Genomic DNA, 19,140 nt, shown 5'->3' with positions numbered 1-19,140 from the left:
AATTTCATTTGTGTGGGTTGAAAACAAATTATAAATATTGCCTACAGGAAGACAACTTAATTTTCCACATTTCTATGACTGAGAAGCTGTTCAGACCACTGTGTAGTTTTACAGCATTCAGGCTTTGAAGTACCTAAATGTCCTCATGTTGCATTAAGACTAGGCTTATGTATGTCCTGCATAAGCAAAGGACTCTTCATACCTGTCCTTCAACTCTGCTCAGAGCTCATCCCATCAAAGAAAAAACATCTCAAAAAGACAGGAAGCCAACAGAAATAAAAATATTATCAAACCTCTGCATAAGGTCAGACTACCTCCTGGATCAATTGCTCTTAATTAGTTACAGATATTAGCAACCCCCAAAAAAAATCAATAGGCTAAAGGGAAATGTTAAGTTGGCAAAATTAGCTGATGGCAATGATTAGGTTAATGAAGACAGTATACATAGGTTTGCAAAGTACTCCAAATGAATTATAGTACATACAAGAGTGGTAAATACAGACCCACCTGAGACTGTCCACTTACATTGACAGATTTTGAAATCAAAGTAATCTTGCTAGGGAAAGAAATTAATGATTTAGGGCGTCCAGTTTATCAAGGAGTGGTCCAAAAGCAGAAACAACACACTGAAGAGGGAGGAAATAAATAAAATGTAATGTGAAGTGTTTCATCCATGGTGGTTTCAGCCTTCTCATTTTTGCTTTCAGTTTTCTTGCCCTTAGGAAAGGAAAAAATAAAATAGAAACAGAAACAGGAGGCATTACTGTCTAGTGTCTACAAGCACTGAGGGAACACATCACTATAAGAAGGAATTGAAGAGGCTGGGAGAGTTGACTCTAAAAAGGGAAGAGTTCTATCAGTCATGACAGAGTTATAAAAACAAATGAATTGCCTAAAGAACACCAAAGAGAGATGTCTGTTTACCTTGAGTTCAATAATACAGGATGCATTCATAGGCAGCAAATGTACAACAGGGGAAAAAAAATACAGTTTCATGCAACATTTAATTAAATTGGAGCTTCTCACTGCAGGGAGATTTTACTGATACTAAAAGCTTGGCAAGATTTAAAAAAGGATTGTGTTTGTATGAATTACATGGAAAATACATTCTTATTTTTTGGAAATAGGCTGATTACAGAAGACATATTATTGTCAAACAAGGTATCAGGCTGGAAACCTAGGGCTTGATCCTATTGTCAGTAAAGTATATGGAGAGCTTTTAACATGGGAAGAATTTCAAGACTCTGTCCTGCCACCACTGTGCTACCATAAATGCCAAGAGTACTTTGTTACAGGCTTTAAATGGCAACAGAATAAAGCAAATTCTAAGCACTTTTTGGAAATGCCTTATTTAATTCTCAGTCTGAGACATTCAATGGCAACCAAGGTGGCAAACAAGCTATTGACCTTTTCCAGCATGCACCAAATGCCAGTTAAGTACTTCTCATCTTTATTCCTTCAATACAATTCACTTCAAGAGTACAGGGACTGTACAGTCTGTAACACAAACTGGCAAGGAAAAAAAAAAAAAAAGGAGAGAGAGAGAAAGAGAGAGAAAGAGAGAGAGAGAGAGAGAAAGAAGGAAGGAAGGAAGGAAGGAAGGAAGGAAAGAAGGAAGAGAAAAGAAAGAAAAGAAAGAAAAGAAAAGAGAAGAGAAGAAAAAGAGAAAGAAAAAGAAAGAAAAAGAAAGAAAGAAAGAAAGAGAAAAAGAAAGAAAGAAAAAGAAAGAAAGAAAGAAAGAAAGAAAGAAAGAAAGAAAGAAAGAAAAAGGAAGAAAGAAAGAAAGAAAGAAAGAAATATTAAAAAGATTGCTTATATTGTTTGCCCCATTTTAATACTGGTGATTCTCTGTCACAGCACTTACCATGACACACTGTTAGAAGATAATCAGTAACAAATTCTCATGCGTAAAAACAATACTAGGTTTGCACTGCAGACAAAGTGGTTTTTACAACCCTTAACAAGTGCTATTTTATACCACATAAAAAATAATATTTTCAGAAGCAAAAGTTGAACATTCTAATGACCAGCAAACTTGTTTTGCAGTATGCCTTATTTTATCTTACAAATGTTCGCAAGATCCCTGTCCAAAACCTATTGAAGCACAGTGGACTTTAGAGAGCCTGCATTCAACTCAAATAAATTTAATTTATGACAAAACCTTTTTATTTGGTTAACTATATATATATGTGTGTGTGTGTATTTCTGCACTCTTAATCAATATCAGGTGCCATGTATGCCTCTGGCTGCTTGTCGTTTAGAAGCGTATTTTGGGAAATCTAGGGAGAAAAGTCTGGAGAAAGTCTAGATGTCTGGACGATATCCATTAATGTAAAGTTTTGCTGTAATAAAGTAATCCCTCTGGTATTCATCCAGTGTTACTTCACACTCTTGGTCAATATTAAATTTGCACAAAGCAGAGTTAATGAAATATAAGGTTTTCTTTCCCATAATACTTACTGTTTTCTAAGAGGTTTTTCTTTCTAAGCCTGATCTCAGACAATGAATTGCTCTCATAAGTCTGTGGTGTTCTGTCAATCTTCATTCTTATACTTGATCCTATCTTGCTTCTTTTTCTTAGCATCTAGAAGTCCAACTCCTTGAACCCAAGTGCAATTTTTAATAATAAACAAATTTAGACTTGTATAAATTCCCCAAGTGAAAGTGGTGAAGGAAGAGTGCTTCCATGTCCTGTGATATCCTTCTGACAAAATATAATTAAAATATTTTCATGCTGGTTTGCTTGCTCTGCCTTTCGTGAATGATAAAGTCTATCAAGCTATTATTTGTCTCCACATTGTGTGAGGAAGGATTAAGCCACTGAAGTGTTCGATATCAGTAAATGATCTGGAACTCCATAAAAGCATCAATTATTATGCAGGTAAAGATGTCTTAGTGCTCTCTCGAGAAGCTGGAGTTTTGCCTTTGTTCCTCTGTTGACAAAGTGTGGGTTTGATTATTTCCAGAGAAAGAGAGATCACATACAACTAAAATGGAAACTATGAGACTGTGCAAAAGAGAGGGAACTTTCTTAATTATTTATTTGGATATGCTGGAAGAAAAATAGAAATTAAGTCAATGCAGAAAAAAGATACCCTACTCAGATCTCTGAAATGATCGGCCCCTCTGCCTGAGCCCCCCTGTTCTGTTCTGACACAACACGGTGGGAACATGTCTTGGGGCCACATAATCTTTGGAATCTTTGATGGAGCAACCAGCAAGAACTGCAATTAATATGAAGTTATCAGTGTCTGAATGAGTGCTGGTAGCCTGGAAATTTACTGACTGAGGAATAGAGACTTGCTTAAAGCCAGATTGTCACCTTTTTTTTAGCCAGTAAGACCCTACTAGCTTTAATGCAGCATGCCAATTTACAGCCAAAGAGGGTATGAAACATCAAGCAGGCAGATGTATCAATAACTTTGCATCCTCTTTGCACTTTGCATCCTCTCATAGCTTTCTCTCTCTCAGATCTGTGAGCAGAGGAATGGTACTTCATATAAAATTGGGAAGACATCACAGGCTGCACCTTTAAGACTCCCCACCATTCCCATAATCTCTTTCCCAAGTATAAAAACAGTTTGAGCTAAAGCAAATAATATATTTGTGTTTAGTGGGAATTGCATATAAATCTCAATGTAATTATAACATACATAAAATAAAGCTGGTGACCTTAAATTACACAATAAAATAACAGAGAACATCTTAAAATTAATGTTAACTAATTAAAAGCATTATTCAGTTAATGAATGATTCATGATTCATATTACTGAAATTGCCAACCATTACCTCAAATTATATATTGGTCACATCCTTTCAGCACTATTGATAATTGCAATTATGTCAGTGTAAGTACTCTTAGCTACAAAGCCAGTATGTGATCTTCTTCAAGCCTCCTTGCCTCATCCTCAGAGTAAGACCAATCTGAGGTCCTTAGATCACTCAAGGTTGCAGTGGGCAAGTATATTTTTTTACAGAGAATGACATCTTTCGGAGATCTAATGGTGTAACAAAGGCTGGAAAATGTGCACGGTCATGGGTTATCCCAGCACACCTTATGCTAGCCAAACAGCGTTGTTGGCCTGTGGGAACACAGGTGTTGCCCAATGACTTTGTAATCCTCTCTCTAGTCCCGTCCAATAGTGCTTCAAAGAATCTTATCAGAGACACCAGAAGTTCCTAAATAAATGCTAAGATGAACAGTTGCTATTACAAAACAAAATAAAACAAAGATGAAAAACAAACAAACAAACAAAATCTGTTTAAGTTAGACTGCTTAGAAATTATCCTAAAACCTGAAATACACACACAGGTGAGTGAGTTAGAAGGCCAACATGACATCTCCTCCTTCACATTGCAACCTTGTATTATGATCATTTAACATATACCTATTATGAGCACATATGTTCAACCTGTTTTAAATGCTCATAAGTCCTTGATCCCCAACTTCTCTTGTGTCAGTGAGCTCTGCAGCTGTGAGTGCAGGATGTGAAAATCCATCTCCTTGTATTACATTCTTATCCATGCAGTTTCAAATTTCTCTAAAGTCCCCCTGTCTGGGAGGGATGGGACAAAATAAGTGTCCAATTTGACCTCTGTCTGACACTGAGTGTCTTTCATGTGATCACTACATCACAGTGTACCTTTTTTTCTCCAAGGTAAACAGTGACAGTCTCTGATCTCTCAGTAGGTAAACTAAATAAATCTTGGTAGATGCAGAAGAGGTGAAAAACATTTCAATCTGAAATGTTTAGAGAGAAGTATATTAACTCGGTGTAGCCACTACATAGATTGGAAACAATTGTTTAGCATACTTTGTGGTAAATATTGTGGTGCAGTTTTTCTTTCCTTTCTAGTTAAATTGCTTATTTCCTTATTTAATCACTTACTTGTTGTACAACAGGGAGCTTTTAAGCTAACTTTTGAGGTAGTGAAAACCATAATTCAATCAGGGTATGAAATGAGGAATGTTTGAATCTTTTCTCGCAGGGAACTTTTCATGATTCAAAAGACAGACAAGAAGAAGGAAAGCTTCTTCTATAGTAAACAGGAAAAAGCCTCTGCCTGCTGTAGTGCCAGGATTAAAAGATGTAAATATTGTGAAGTTTTAGAAGTATCTGCTTTAGAATTTGAGATTAAACAGATGGCTTGATTTGGGTTTCTGAAATATATTATCCAGAAAGGTTTATTGACCTTTCTAGAACTAGATATTGTTTAAATGCTAAAAATCAAGGCATTTTTTCTTCACGTCAAAAGACTGAAGAGGTCAAAGTCACTTTGCTTCTTATTGAAATTAGACACTAAACTGTCACCACAGCTGCCATCACTGTGTTCACTGACCTCTTGCCTCAGTTTGACTCAGAGTGAGAAATTGAGCAACTGCTTTCATAGAAATTTCTACTGTTATCCTCTACAGCATTGCTTTGAATTTTTTTCATTTCTTTGTTCCCCTGCCCTTTACAAAACACATAAATATACCTTTCCCCCTCCCAGGTGTAACTTACTACACTAATGGAGTACCAGCAAATTTACACTGCTCTCTTAAGCAGCAGTTAAACCTCATTTTCCCATATCTACCTTCAATTGTCACCACTGCACACTGTTTAGATTATACCATAGTTTTTATTCCCTACCCTTAGTCCCCCTGCTATTGCTCTAGCATCTCAAACAAGTGATGCATGGCAGCCTGACATGCCAAGGCAATGTGTTTGAGGAACATCCAGTTGCAGTTGTCTCCTCCATAGCAACAAAACAAAAAGTCAGATGAATAAATTACAGGGGAACCCTTGCAGTTTTATGACACAGTTTATTTGCCATGAGCTGGTCACTGCTGGGTCTCTCTATCCCCAAGAGACCATGAGTGCATGCAGATATGATTTGTAACCCATCACAAGACAAATCATCAGCATCAGAGAAATGACACTTGCAGCTGAACATAATAAAAAGCATTTCACGAGGGAGGCTGGCTGGCCAGTTTCATTGCCATACTGTTTACACCACTCATTTCAAAGTATTTATAACATACTTGATTGACTGTCATTTTCTTCCAGATGATGTTGCACAATAAGTCGTAGAAGGGAGATGAGACAAAGATGAGAGCCTGAAATGCTCCCTAGGATACAACTGGGTAGCAGAGACTAAACGGCATGGTCTGGGGCCCCCAGAACAAGAAGGATGTAAACCAGGTCCAGAAGAGGGCCCCACAGATGATCAGAGGGCTGGAGCACCTCTTCTATGAAGAAAGGCTGAGAGATCTGGGGATGTTCATTCTGAAGAAGTGGAGGTTTGGGGAGACCTCATTGCAGCCTTTCAATACTTAAAGGGGGTTTATAAAATAGATGAAGAGAAACTTTTTCCTCAGGCAGAAAATGATAGGACAAGGGGAGATGGTTTTAAACTAAAAGAGGGGAGATTTAGATTAAATGTTAGGAGGAAATTCTTCACTCATATGGTGGTGAGGCACTGGAACCAGTTGTCAAGAGAAGTGGCTGCCCCGTCCCTGGAGGTGTTGAAGGCCAGGTTGGATGAGGTCCTGGGCAACCTGGTCTAGTGGGTGGCATTCATCTCCATTGCAGGGTTGTTGGAACTAGATGACCTTTAAAGTCCCTTCCAACCCAAGCCATTCTACAATTCTGTAATTATTTTTCTGGCATGGTGGGAATTCATGTTTCACATCTTCAGACACCTAGCTGAGGTCCTTGGGTTAGAACCCTAAGAGAGAGGAGAGGAGAGAAAGGCTTTAGGATGTTAATTGAGAGCTCTGAAGTGCAAATCTCTGTGAAAGGACCTCTTTATCTTTATGCAATTTGAAACTGAAGATAAGGCTGCTAACTTAGGTACCACTATTGAAAATCAGCCAGTCCAGTTATGAAACCTCTCTCTTCTATCCTTTTGCTGTTCTGCAGTAATTAACCAGTAACTATTGCTAGCAGACAGATATTGAACTGTGTGCTGACATAGCTAGGCTTGTGTTCCTCTGTCATGATACCATTCTACATGCATAGCTTTTATTCCTATCTATGGGCAAAGACTTTTTCCGGATTTCTCTTCACTTTGACTTCCACATTTTCTTACTCTTTATTTTTTTACTTCCTACAATTTAGTTGCATTATCCCAGAGTGGAGAACCCTGGGTAGGTTCATGAAACATCACAAACGTTATTGTTCATTTCTCACCCTTCACAAGTTTGAAAATACCCATAAGGCAGTTATCATCACTGTTACCTTCAATGCAGAAGTGATTTTAAAGGATGAATGTAGTAGGCTTAGTCCTGCTTCCCAACACAGAGGAAATCTCTTGTAAGTTGGCATACATCACACATCTCACTTGCAATGTCCTGCCCTATATGTTCCCCTCTTTCCAGATAAAATTAAAAGTATTTTTAATTCCAATTTATAAAGCTTTGTATGCAGTTCTGGCAAACAAGAAAAGCAAGTCAACAGAACTAGGTGTGCTGGCCAAATCCAGAGTTCAGGAGTCCTAGATGCTTGTCAGCTGTTCCTAACAGGTCAAAACTACTATCAGACATTATTCGAATATCAATGTGCCTCCAATTTTATACTGACTGTCTCATAAACTGATATGTGGCACTGACAGTAATAATGAGCATGGATTACCACTTCCTGGATTTTTCTGAAGACAGGCAGTACCACATTGCTGAAATATACAAAATCATGCTTGAAGGCGCATGAAGAACGCAGAACACTACAATTTCTTGAGATCATCCAGAATGGATTCTTTTCTGTTGACTCCAAAATCCACCATACTGAAAAAAAGTTAGACTGGAATGAATGAAAATCTCTCATATGTCCCATGGAAATGCACTAAAAAAAATTAGCCTGCTTATCCTTGTGCATAGTGTATCATCATCAGTGTTGCCATGAAATTAGAAACTGGTGGCTGGTGATCCAGCTTCCATCTTTTTCCCTTTCTTCACTGAGTTTCTGATGCAGTTTCTGTTCCTTCTGAAGCTGCTCTTACACCAGGTCCCTTTAACCAAAACAAAGTAGTCTCTGTCACACAGTAATGGGAGGCTACTAGAAAAGTACCTGGATGAGATACAGGTGTGAGTTTCTCCATTTAAGGTGTACATTAACCTGCTGTTTCTTGTATTTATAACAGTGTTAAGGAATGAAATAATACAAGTGTCAAAAAAAATAATAAAAATAAAAGATTTTAAAACAGAAGTGCAATAAGTTGTTCTCCAGGCAGAAATCAAATATTTTTTGAACATGTAACACAAAGTGATGATCATCTGGAGCAACACTTGAGACCCTGAAAATATATCAAATATGCGAATAAACAAAGAATGAATAGGATCTGTGGTAGACATAGACTGTTCAAAGTAAGGAGCACTTTGATAAGGCAACCAGCTTCAAATCCTTCTGACATATTAAGTAGTAGATAACATGAGAAAGTAGACAGTGAATTTGTTGACAAATTTCAGCTGGTAGACTCCCAGCACAGTCTGGCAGACTGGCGAGCAATAACAGGAGAGCAAGGGATGGTAGAGCCCTGGCTCATACAATACCTGAAAGGCCTGTGGAGGTGGAAGGAGGAAATAACCTAGTGGTTTTCAACTAGGCATTTGTCAATTGATGTGACAAAGATCTAAGGGAGTGGGTCAGTGATCAGAGAACACTACTTGCGCTGCTGAATGCTGCTGCCATGTGCTTGCAGATAAGGGAGGGTTACAAGTGATAGATTCCCTCAGATATCTGGTGCCTCAGTTTACTTGTTTCAGTAACAGGTGGAAAAAGTGTTTGAAAAGGACTGGTATGATATGAAAGTTCATCAAATATAAGGCATGAGTATCATTTTTAAAACAAAATAAATAAATAAATAAATAAGCTGCCTTAATTCATTGGGATTAGTTCATTAGTTAATTATGGAGGACTGGAACTGGAGACACAGCATCTATCACAGTTACAAGAGACAGACACAGTTACAAGAGACAGACTGGAGCTCTTGGTTGTAGGGTCTTTTTGCTGGACTCAGAGAGCTCTTCAGAAAGTTTGTACAAATATTTGCAGAAATAGCAGATAAATGCAAGGAAAATGCTCTGAAACCAGAGAACACTAACTATTCAACAAGACAATTCTTAAACATCTTTTAAGCACCATAGTAATTCAGGTCTCAGAACTGTCCTTTCGATTTCCTGAACGTCTATAAAATTGGAAGCAGAGACTGAGAGGAAAAGCAAATATCAGGTAGAATGTGTTTCAAAAGTTTGTTCCAGAAGGAAAGATTTTTCTTGTGAGTAGAAAAAACAGCCATGAGAAAAAAAAAAATATATATATAAAAAAATCTACTTTGAAAGCAGCCCTGTGGAGTCTTCAAATCCTAAATAAGTTATCTTTGCTCATCTCCAGGGAGGATGGCAAATGACAGAACAGAAAGTCAGTGCACAGCTTAGTGGGTACAAATGATGGAACACACTGCAGTTTGCATAAAACAATCTTTAGGGAAGCAAATGTGTTTAGAATATTTTCTGTAGTTCTTTCAAATATCATCAGAGGACCAGTTATGAAAATGGATGAATTAATGAGTTAGAATGTATAGACATTCATGAGAGTTTTTCCATAAATGTGTTCCCTGCTAGATCTTTTGAAGCAAAAGAGAGGTGTTAATGATGACACAGTCTAGCTGGTATCTGTGCTAAAAACTACTAACCCAGTTTTGTCAAAACATATTATAATTGATCAAGAAAAGTAGAAATTCCTTGCAATATTTTTGTTCTCCTTCTGTGTGGCTCATTATGCTTTGCAATATCTTTTCTAAAAGACAGAAAATGTTGTGAATGAGTAATGATGAAAAGTTAGGTCTTGATAGTCTCTACAATGCAAGCATCATACTGGATATAGACCTAGAGTTTTGTTACATAAATACCAGCTATTCTCCCAGTACCAGTTCCAGTATACCTAAGTTTTGCTCCCTTGGGGTTGCTCTGTTCCTCAGTATTAACATATTGGAAACCTACATAGCACAATGTCACCGTGTCTGTCTACATATAGCCTGATTTAAGGATGTGAAAATAGCTTTGATTCCAGAAATTCTTAATTTATTTAATTGAATTTGCAATCTTGATATTAATAACACAATTTAGGGGTTTGGGATTAACTTTTTTATTATTAATATTTTATTTTATTCTTTTTTTTTTTTAAGGGAAGGATTTACGCACTTGTTCATCTGTGCAACTCTCATCCACTACCCTTTCTATAATCAGAAATAACAGCATACTCTGCTAGCTGTACAAACTAGCCATAAGCCAATAACATACTTTAAAAATCTAGTTTAAAGCTTTGTCTCACTCTTTATTTTCTTCCCTACCTATTTCTTCTGCTACGTGTATCATAAGATCTCTAGCTTTCAACTCTGCTTTACTGCACTATTTCTTGTTTGTTTTTTTCTTTCATTTCCTTTTCTTCTACTATATTCCTACTTTGGTTCTTCTGTCGTCTAGCATATCCCTTATCATTTCTTTATTCTGTTCACCCCAAGATTACCACTCTTTACCTCTTTACCATAACTTTGCTCCCCTCCTCCAGAAAGTTCAGGCTCCTTGCTGCATATCTGGCATTGAATGATCCCAAACCTCTCTCTGTCCTCCGGAACACAATCATTCTTCACACTCTTTCCATCAGGTTCCTATCTCCATCTTTTATGCTATTCTTCCATCACCAATGGCTGCTTGACACACTATGCATAGCAGCTGAAAACTTAACTTTGTCAGGAAGGCAGTGGAGGAATACTTTTCAAAAATAGTGGTAAAAAATAGATTTCAGTATACACCAGACCACTCCAACCAAATATAATTTATGATAAAACATTTCAGTGATAAAAGTACAGAGGCAAGACAGGTAAAAGGATCACATGATGCTGTAGGAAAGAAAGTCACTAGTGCAAGCTGTCACTCTAGATAACACTTAAGGTTATAGAAAGACATTTTTTTCCACAGTAGCTGCCCTGCAGAGACCACTTTCTCAAAATAAATGAGATCTGGTAATTCCAAGATCATGATTTCGAGATGTTAAATCTATAAGCCCCTTCCAGTGTGTGGAAATGTATGACAAGATTCACTTACACTGTGAGTGGTGACGGAAACCACCTTTGCATGTTGCTGTCTCCATGTGGATAGGTGCAGCTGCTCTAGAAGCAACGATCTTTACCTTTCTTCAGGACTGGAATAGCAAAACATTATGATTTCTTATCTGGAACATTCAAATCAGCAACATTTATACAATTGTTTACCTTGATGGTTTTTTTTTGTTTGGTTGGTTTTTTTTTATTCTTCATATGAATATCTCAGGCAATTTCAAAAGTATTTAGTGAAATATAAGATTTAGTTAAATACATATTAGCAATTTTGACAAAGGATGAAAGTACAATGGAAAAGCTTTAAGAAGAAACTGCATTTTAAAACACTTGTACAACATACAGAATTAGATGTGAATACACAATAACATAAAAATGATTTAAATCTTTGTTTTCATCAGAGTTATCTTATGAAGGATTCATTAAAAAAAAAAAGTATTGAAAAGTCTTGCATAAAGTAATGAGGTAAAGTGTCTTCTGGATGAGTCATGAGCTGACCTCTTAAAACACTGTCTGAGATGTGCTGTCATCAGGGAGAAAAATCTTCCCTGGGTTTGTGAGTGTCTGTTATTACAATAATATTCAAACGGCTCCTCAAAATGAAAACTTAATAATTAACTAGCCTTCTTCTGCAAATACACAAAATTAATCTTTTCTCGCTATTCAGAAAAAGCTGAATGCTAATATTGTTTGCTAGTTCCACAGTTTAAAGACGAATTAAAATACTAAAAAAGTGAGTTAAACTAACAACACAGTTATGTGGTAAAAACCTTCACTTAGAATCTGATTAGAAAAACTAGGATAATTTTCCTGCCTGTTTTTTTTACCCATAGTATCTTCCCTCTGATATTCCTCAATGCTTTTTTACTGGATGAAAATGTCCCAGAACACTTCCATTTTACACTTTTATAGATACTATATGTTACACAGGTTCTTTGGGGCAGTCTGAAGTGTGATTCTGCTCACAAGCAGACCCATTGGCAGCACGAGGTTTATTTTCAAGCTTAGGACCAGATATTGAATCCTCCGTGTATCTAAAAATGTATATAATCATTCAACGGTGCTTACAGAAATGCTTAAGCAGAATAGATATCTAACACATAGAAAAGCTGAGAGATACTAGAATCTGGCTCAGGTACAGGCTGGAAGTTCATCTTTAAAAGCAGGACTTGTGAGGCTCTATCTTCCAGTAAATTAATCAAACACTGTGTGTGACTGGCCTAATTTTGCCCTGACAGGGAGAAAAGGGACAACTCTGCAGCAACCCTCTCTGCAAGAGGCTGAATTCCCCTTGTGGTGATTCACTAGCAATTAAATTGAGGCAGAAGTTACAAAGCTGCATATTGGATAAGAATATGAGGATGTTTAAAGAAGCTACAGTGAAGAGCAACAACTTTACAATCCATTTATCAAAGCGCCCTTGTCCCTCATTTCACAGCAGGTGAGGCAATAATATGTAAGGATTGAAGAGATTATCGAGATGGCAGTTGGGGGCTTCTTGGTTTTTGTTGCTGTTTGTAGGGAAAACATTGCAAATCTGTCAGGCTCTTGCCAGTTCTTGTTATTACAACTGGATCTCAACACTTCCTTATTTACTGTTTCACTGAACATAGCAATATGGAATAAAGGCTCACTTGCCTTTCACTCAGAAGGATGAAGGGGAAGTAAAATGATAAGCATGAATCACTTCTTATTTAACAGTCTTACTTGGGCCAGTTCTGCCAGGCTCACACCAACTTCATTGTATCATTTCAAGGCTTTGATCCAGGTTTTAGCTCAGCTCCACTGCATTAAATGAATCCTCTTACCTTCCCTCACTCCTTTCTCAAACCCTGCTTTTTCTCTTTGAGTATTTTTGTCTTCCCTTAGCAAAAGTTATGTATGCCTACAAAAGCAGGCATGGAAATGTCTACCATCAGAGACGTGTCCCAAAACCTCACCAGATCTCAGCAAGCAGAGGCTTTGTGTATCAATAGGAAAGCCCATTTCACTAGATGTCCAGCCTGAAAAGAGACAAACAAACAAAAAGTGAACATACCTCCCACTCCATCCAGTACCTTGAACTGTGGCATGCCATGAAGTTCTAGTGTCTTGAAAACCTCTTCTGCCTGGCACTGTGCAATTCTGAGTGAGAAACCACCCAAGCCCTGTAGATCTTTCAAGTCTGAGTTGTAAGAGAAACTTGGACTGGGAAAAAAAGATAAAATGCACAGAAGGAAGAATGAAACTGCATGCCATAGACATTAGCATTCAGGTGCCTGAGGTGACTTTGGTTTTAGGGGTGATGTGCTGCACCAACAATTTTCAGGGACAGGAACTGATTCCAAACAAGTTTAACCTGTCTTTGCTTTTGTTTCAAAATCCTTGTTCCTTTAAAGCTTTATGTCATTGTAGTCAATGTCATCAGTCCTTCTAATATAGTGGTTCTGTCCTGACACACCCTGCAAGTTCTTTCATTCTCAAGTATTTTGCAGGTTATTTTTTCTGTTACTATTAGGATAGTGAAAAAAAAAAAAAAAAAAAAAAAGAGTTCTAATCTGCCTTTGGTGTAATCAGAGCTGAACTAATTATGGAGGTAACTATTCCCTGAACATCAGTATCATTTTTGGACTATAATATAAATGAAATGAATCTGTATACCCTCATCCAATTTGTTGATGGATGAAAATCAGAAGAATCATGTTAGCAGTTCACATGATAATACAACAAGCCTGGCTACTTTCCTGCAAGCCTCTGTGGCTGAACTGTATGTGACCAATCTCAATGGTTCTGTGATGAGCCTTTGCACTGGAAAATGCATCTAAGCTAAATGATCATTGCAGACTGCATTCATGTCAAGGCCATTATACTTGGAGAGGAAACAGCTGGTCCTTCAATGCTTGTATGTTTGTGACCAGAGATGGACAGCTGTCATTGCTACTGATAAAGTAATTTGGAAGGGAGGGAAAAGATGCACATAATATAATAGAGATGTAGAGAGTTGACTCTGTTTGATCCTATTCACCAGTATTCTGTAAGCCCATTAGGCCTCCTAAATTAGTCATTTCTGTAGCTTATACATAAGCTAGTACTTGTTTGGAAGACAGTACAGGGTTCAGGAACTTCCCATTTACTTTATTACAACAGGTATGTTAACTTGCAGTAGGGCAAGGAAAGAAAAAAGGGCTAAGCGCAAATGTAGGGTCTGTTGCACCTGTGCTTAAAGACCATTTACTTTGATGTGAGCTGCTGTACCTGAGGAGTTACTCTTGTGGCTGAGCATCACCAGCATAAAGATTCGCTACCATCATAGATATCCCGCTCACATTGTATCTTGCACCAGGAAAACTCTGAAAGTGAGGCAAATCTGCGATTCTGATCTGTGCTCCTTAAAATCACCCTCCATGGGCCTTTATATCCACCCTGGGGGCCCCTTTCTTTCAGACTGGTTGCAGTAGGCAACTGGTAATCAACAACAGGTCAGAGATATGGAAATCAGGACAAGTAGACACTGTTTCTGATTCTGTGGGCCATCTGTTATCTTCAGCTCCTAGGAATTAGCATATATCCTGCAATGGAGGCTAAAGGCTGAGCAAACCCTGGGACAGTTAGAGTGCAGCTCCAATACTATGGAAGCCTTGATTTCTGTGTCCCCTCTGAGTAAGAAGCCAAGGATCTGCATTATGCTGATTCCTTTTTTCTTTGTAGCATGTTTTCGCCAGACTCCTAGACTGTTTTATGTACAATCATATGGGTTGCATTTGTATTATCTGACTCCATATTAAATAAGAGGAAATGTGTTCCTGCTTCCCTGACCCATTGTGCATGTGAACTTCATAGCGTATCTTAGAATCACATAACTACAGAGGCATCAATTCAGGTGGAAGAAGCATCTAGAGATCTCCACTTCCTACTTCCTGCTCAAAGCAAGGTCAGTGTCATGCTCAGACCAGGTTGTTCAGGATTTTACCCATTTAAGCTTGAAAAACTCCAGAGATGTAGGCTGTACATCTCAAGGCAACCTTGTACACTGCTTTACTGTCCTCATGACGAAATAATTTCTCCTTAAATCCCATTAAAACCTTATCCCAATTTCTCATTATCTCACGATGCACCACTGTAAAAAGTCTGGCTCTATCTTCTCAGTAACTTTCCTGTAGGTTCTGGCAGGCTTCTATCAGGTTACCCTAAAGCCATCTCTCCTCTATGCCAAACAAGCCCCCTAACATCCCCTCATGTGCTGTGCTTTTCAGGATATCAAATGGTATATCCTCCATTCCTGATTTTGGACCTACCTATGGCTTGCTCTCAAATTGCTTTCTAAGATGCATCTCCCATTGGACAAAAACATTTTTGGACTAGATATCTCTGCTAGGTGCAGGGCAAAACACAGCTGCCCCTGGGAACATTGCATTACCTCTGCTGCTCTGCATGGGTTCAGTGACTGAACTGTAAGAACCAATCTCCAATCCATCACGTGTCTTAGAAATTTCCTGTAGTCTCCATTGATTATTTTTTTTTGAGTAAAACTTACATATACAACTGCCTCTGTGTCTTTCCTTTTACACAGAGAGGACTTTAATTAGTGTCCTTTGTGTTAAGCTATTAGAAGTGACCACCTCTGGTATCTTGAAGTTATTCATATTTTTAAGTGTTTTTTAAACATTACGTCTATGCCACCCAGAGATTTTCCAGCAGGGAAAGAATATTTAGTTGCCTGGCAGCTTTTCCATTACTTTACACTACAGGGGTGGCATAAAGGAGCTCAAGAAAAGTCAGAATCTAGTACTAATGATTCTACTACAGGGAATATTATTTTTCCTTTTTTTTCTTTTTTTTTTTTTTTTTTTTTGGGGGGGGGGGGAGGGAGGTGAGGGAGTTCAGAATATTTTCCTGTTATTTATTTGTTCTTTTGTCCAATTCACTCAGTATTTATTTATTTATTTATTTTAATTCAGAGAAACACTTGCCCATGGTAGTTATGCAGTTTCTTTCTCTCTTCTGTTTGCAGTAAGATGGCCCTATTTTTGCCAGGATCTCTTCCATTTCATTCCAGTAGCTCTGCTCCTTGCAGCTATTTCCTCAGTTTTAATTTCCAATTTATAAAGGCATGTCTGTTCTCCCTATCTTCTCTGTAGAACAGGTGAATGACAAAGATGGAATTTTATTCCTTAGTTGTTCTGCTGCTTATCATGTCTGTTCATAATCTTATTACTATGTCCTTTGTTATGGTGTTTTTGCTATCCTCTGTCATTCACAAAATGCTTTTATCAGCTAAGGATTCCACGTTACTTTATGACTTAAAATGATTATATATGTAGAGATCCATTTGACCATAAACAAAATGCAATTGCCTGCTGGGTGATCTGCAGCAGGTGCTTAAAAGTGGGCAAGCATTTTCCAGTAAATACTCCTGAAAAAAAAAAGCCTACAAAGTAGACTGCGTCTACAGCTCTGGGATACCCATGAGCACATTGAGCCTCAACCCTCAACCCAGCCTTCTGCTTTGCAGTTTTGTTTTGCCTGAACTTATGTCTGACAACTTATTGACAACAGTCACAGCCCTCAGTAGTTTTGTATGACCTTATGCTAAGGTGAGTAAGGGGAGTGCTATCTTTTGGAAGCAGGAAGCGCTTGGTTCGACACTATGAATGTTACAAAGGGTGTACTAGAGAAAGACTTTTCCCCTAAGTGATGAACAGAAAACATTATCCCAGAGTAGTTTACAGTAAGGAACACAGGAATATAGTTCTGGATCCAATAAAACAATGAACCAGGACTTATCCGCAGATATCGATTCTGCTTTGTTTGGTTGGTTTTTGGTAGAAAAATCCTGAACATACCAAGAGCAACAGAAGTTTTGCTATTGGCATGCACAGGGGTTTTGACTTATTGATTTTTTTCAGAGCAATTTGCCATGGGACTTCAGACTCAAACTGGAATTTGGATGAGTAATGTAGCCTATACAGTAGACCCCTGCTCTCAGCACTCTCCAAGGCAGGCTTTCATTGCCAATGTTGATGTGTAGAAATTCACAACTCACTTCACAAAATTTCTGTAATATTCTCCTGTCAGCTGCTGTTTTCATAATCACCCTGATATTTAACTCATTCTTAAGAACACAAACTTGTACAAAAATAGCATGTTTGCAGATTAGATTAGGTGAATCTAATGCAAGGAAATACTATCTGTGTATTTTTTTCATGAACAGAGGGCTTTGTTAGGTACAGACAGAACTCAGATTAATTCTCTGAATCTCAAAAACAAACAATACAGAGAAACAGACATCAGAGATGCTTCACACTCAACAAGTGTGCACTTTCTGATGGAAACACTGGTTACTGTTAATTAGCCAATATAATCTGGAATACATTGGATTTACTATCCTTTGTCTAATATTCACAGTTCTGTCCAAATCCCCTTGTGTTCATTATGACAAGAAGACATATAAACAGTAAAACAATGCATCAAAGATAAACTATATCAATAAGTATATGAGTAAAGGACAAAAAGGATGTGAAATTATAAAACTACAATAGAATATAAATTTGCATTCCATACAAACACATGCACAGATAGACAGATCATACTTTTCAGACATTGTGGAGATTTGATTTTCTATCTTTGGCTGTAAAGGTTCTTCTTAAGGAAGCAGGAAAAATATTTGTTTTAACAGCAGTTATCTGTAACCACCTCTTGTATTTTCTGGGGCAGCTACTGTCACTATTGGTGTTATAACAGGTCTTTGAATAAAAAATAGAAGGCTAAGAGGAGATAGCCAAGAAAATAGAATAGGAAAAAAAAATTGCAAGGCTGTAAGAGAAGGAAGGAAGGAAGGAAGGAAGGAAGGAAGGAAGGAAGGAAGAGAAAGAAAGAAAGAAAGAAAGAAAGAAAGAAAGAAAGAAAGAAAGAAAGAAGGAAAGAAGGAAAGAAAGAAAAAGAAAGAAAGAAAGAAAGAAAGAAAGAAAGAAAAAGAAAGAAAGAAAGAAAGAAAGAAAGAAAGAAAAAGAAAGAAAGAAAGAAAGAAAGGAAAGAAAGAGAAAGATTTGCCTTTGAAGGAAACACTCAGTGCTGAATTAGGACATTGTTAGCTGATCTGAATAGGATCAAATATGCAATGCACAAGAGAACCTTCCCATCACATGGGGAAAAATAAATAAATAAATAAATAAATAAATAATAGTAATAATAATAAGATATATTTAAAAAAACAGATGACAGATCTCTAACATTAGATCTCTAACATTGCTCTTTGTTCACAGATTTTCTACATGTCATATGAGAGGAACAGGCACATGGGTATCTTCTGAATAGACAAGTCATGGATGTTTTTAAGAACTGTAATTAAACTTCTAGTTTGAGACAAGTACATATGAAGCTCTTTTGTAGGGTACATCTCTTTGTATACCTTTGCTATGACTTACAAGTTATGAACACTATTATTCTCTAATTGTTATTTCAGTAATAGCAAGAGGCTTCAGACAGTGTAAGGAACTTGCTGTGCCAGGCACTGCCCAGCTGCACCAGAGACAACCCCAACTGAAACTCATAAATTCAGTGAAACTGCACAGTGGCTCATCATACCATGCTTGGTTCAAATTAAGGTATCAGGAGCTAGCAAGTACTAAAGAAAGCCACAGGACAGAAGATGTCCATTGACCCCAAAGATAATGACAAACCATGTTAATGTCAAGAGAGATGAGACCCAATCTTTGAAGTTCAATGACTGGGACACAGGAGTCTATTTGGTTAGTGAGGTCCTTCCCCAAGGCTTCCTGTTGCAAAGTGCACAGGGGTAAATCCACAGTCTGAGAGATTTACCTAACTGCAGTCTCAAGAGCTGAGCTGGCAAGGAAAGGCTGTGCCTGGGTGCAGATGGATGCTCACTTTTAAGTGATTTTCATGGAAACCAAGGAGAGCGCTTCTGGGGCACAGATATCCCTGCAGGGTGCCTGACAGAAACAGACTTTGTTAGTGCTCCTATTGGCCCTGGTGAGGGAAAGAGAAAGGGCTTCTATAAATAAGCAAATTTCACCAGCAAACACTTGCCTTGTATCACCAGTGTCT

This window comes from Cygnus atratus, chromosome 1 (assembly GCF_013377495.2).
Source record: "Cygnus atratus isolate AKBS03 ecotype Queensland, Australia chromosome 1, CAtr_DNAZoo_HiC_assembly, whole genome shotgun sequence".
NCBI lineage: Eukaryota > Metazoa > Chordata > Aves > Anseriformes > Anatidae > Cygnus > Cygnus atratus.
Note: the sequence above shows the minus strand (reverse complement) of the source record.